The sequence below is a fragment of the Mastigoproctus giganteus genome, chromosome 4 (genome assembly GCF_048544385.1).
Source record: "Mastigoproctus giganteus isolate SK-2022 chromosome 4, ASM4854438v1, whole genome shotgun sequence".
Lineage (NCBI taxonomy): Eukaryota > Metazoa > Arthropoda > Arachnida > Uropygi > Thelyphonidae > Mastigoproctus > Mastigoproctus giganteus.
Window position 1 is genome coordinate 30,656,545 of NC_143578.1, and position 2,500 is coordinate 30,659,044.

The 2,500-nt window shown below is 40.4% G+C and overlaps 1 protein-coding gene and 4 non-coding genes across 5 annotated transcripts in view; all 5 read right to left on the reverse strand.

Moving 5' to 3' along the window:
• LOC150086522 (sodium- and chloride-dependent glycine transporter 2-like) overlaps positions 1-2,500 on the reverse strand; it is a 63,031-nt gene that overhangs the window by 21,063 nt on the left and 39,468 nt on the right. The gene's annotated exons all lie outside the window — the stretch shown is intronic.
• On the reverse strand, positions 365-436 carry TRNAP-UGG (transfer RNA proline (anticodon UGG)). The gene has a single exon. It is a non-coding gene; the product is annotated as a tRNA-Pro (tRNA).
• On the reverse strand, positions 1,183-1,254 carry TRNAP-UGG (transfer RNA proline (anticodon UGG)). The gene has a single exon. It is a non-coding gene; the product is annotated as a tRNA-Pro (tRNA).
• Positions 1,455-1,526, reverse strand: TRNAP-UGG (transfer RNA proline (anticodon UGG)). Its single transcript has one exon. It is a non-coding gene; the product is annotated as a tRNA-Pro (tRNA).
• On the reverse strand, positions 1,998-2,069 carry TRNAP-UGG (transfer RNA proline (anticodon UGG)). The gene has a single exon. It is a non-coding gene; the product is annotated as a tRNA-Pro (tRNA).

The window sequence follows — 2,500 nt, forward strand, 5'->3', positions numbered from 1 at the left end:
AGTCCAGTATCCACCGAGGATTATTACGACTCTATTAATCTATACAAAAACAGAATAAAAAAATATATATGTATATAAAATGAAAAGTCCTGGGCCCGTCCGGGATTTGAACCCGGGACCTCTCGCACCCAAAGCGAGAATCATACACCTAGACCAACGGACCATTGATCGGTGAGATTTTCATTTTACTTATATCACAGTTCTAGCCCTCCTAACAAGAGTACTTTCAGTGTATTCTATTTGGTTGAGGTTTGGCGACAACTACTGACAGTGAGTCCAGTATCCACCGAGGATTATTACGACTCTATTAATCTATACAAAAACAGAATAAAAAAATATATATGTATATAAAATGAAAAGTCCTGGGCCCGTCCGGGATTTGAACCCGGGACCTCTCGCACCCAAAGCGAGAATCATACCCCTAGACCAACGGGCCATTGATCGGTGAGATTTTCATTTTACTTATATCACAGTTCTAGCCCTCCTAACAAGAGTACTTTCAGTGTATTCTATTTGGTTGAGGTTTGGCGACAACTACTGACAGTGAGTCCAGTATCCACCGAGGATTATTACGACTCTATTAATCTATACAAAAACAGAATAAAATAAAAATGTATATATAAAATGAAAAGTCCTGGGCCCGTCCGGGATTTGAACCCGGGACCTCTCGCACCCAAAGCGAGAATCATACCCCTAGACCAACGGTCCATTGATCGGTGAGATTTTCATTTTACTTATATCACAGTTCTAGCCCTCCTAACAAGAGTACTTTCAATGTATTCTATTTGGTTGAGGTTTGGCGACAGCTACTGACAGTGAGTCCAGTATCCACCGAGGATTATTACGACTCTATTAATCTATACAAAAACAGAATAAAAAAATATATATGTATATAAAATGAAAAGTCCTGGGCCCGTCCGGGATTTGAACCCGGGACCTCTCGCACCCAAAGCGAGAATCATACCCCTAGACCAACGGTCCATTGATCGGTGAGATTTTCATTTTACTTATATCACAGTTCTAGCCCTCCTAACAAGAGTACTTTCAGTGTATTCTATTTGGTTGAGGTTTGGCGACAACTACTGACAGTGAGTCCAGTATCCACCGAGGATTATTACGACTCTATTAATCTATACAAAAACAGAATAAAAAAATATATATGTATATAAAATGAAAAGTCCTGGGCCCGTCCGGGATTTGAACCCGGGACCTCTCGCACCCAAAGCGAGAATCATACCCCTAGACCAACGGGCCATTGATCGGTGAGATTTTCATTTTACTTATATCACAGTTCTAGCCCTCCTAACAAGAGTACTTTCAGTGTATTCTATTTGGTTGAGGTTTGGCGACAACTACTGACAGTGAGTCCAGTATCCACCGAGGATTATTACGACTCTATTAATCTATACAAAAACAGAATAAAATAAAAATATATATATAAAATGAAAAGTCCTGGGCCCGTCCGGGATTTGAACCCGGGACCTCTCGCACCCAAAGCGAGAATCATACCCCTAGACCAACGGGCCACTGATGGGTAAGATTTTCATTTTACTTATATCACAGTTCTAGCCCTCCTAACAAGAGTACTTTCAGTGTATTCTATTTGGTTGAGGTTTGGCGACAACTACTGACAGTGAGTCCAGTATCCACCGAGGATTATTACGACTCTATTAATCTATACAAAAACAGAATAAAATAAAAAAATATATATAAAATGAAAAGTCCTGGGCCCGTCCGGGATTTGAACCAGGGACCTCTCGCACCCAAAGCGAGAATCATACCCCTAGACCAACGGGCCATTGATCGGTGAGATTTTGATTTTATTTATATCACAGTTCTAGCCCTCCTAACAAGAGTACTTTCAGTGTATCCTATTTGGTTGAGGTTTGCAACAACTACTGACAGTGAGTCCAGTATCCACCGAGGATTATTACGACTCTATTAATCTATACAAAAACAGAATAAAATAAAAAAATATATATAAAATGAAAACTCCTGGGCCCGTCCGGGATTTGAACCCGGGACCTCTCGCACCCAAAGCGAGAATCATACCCCTAGACCAACGGGCCATTGATGGTTGAGATTTTCATTTTACTTATATCACAGTTCTAGCCCTCCTAACAAGAGTACTTTCAGTGTATTCTATTTGGTTGAGGTTTGGCGACAACTACTGACAGTGAGTCCAGTATCCACCGAGGATTATTACGACTCTATTAATCTATACAAAAACAGCATAAAATAAAAAAATATATATAAAATGAAAAGTCCTGGGCCCGTCCGGGATTTGAACCCGGGACCTCTCGCACCCAAAGCGAGAATCATACCCCTAGACCAACAGTCCATTGATGGGTGAGATTTTCATTTTACTTATATCACAGTTCTAGCCCTCCTAACAAGAGTACTTTCAGTGAATTCTATTTGGTTGAGGTTTGGCGACAACTACTGACAATGAGTCCAGTATCCACCGAGGATTATTACGACTCTATTAATCTATACAAAA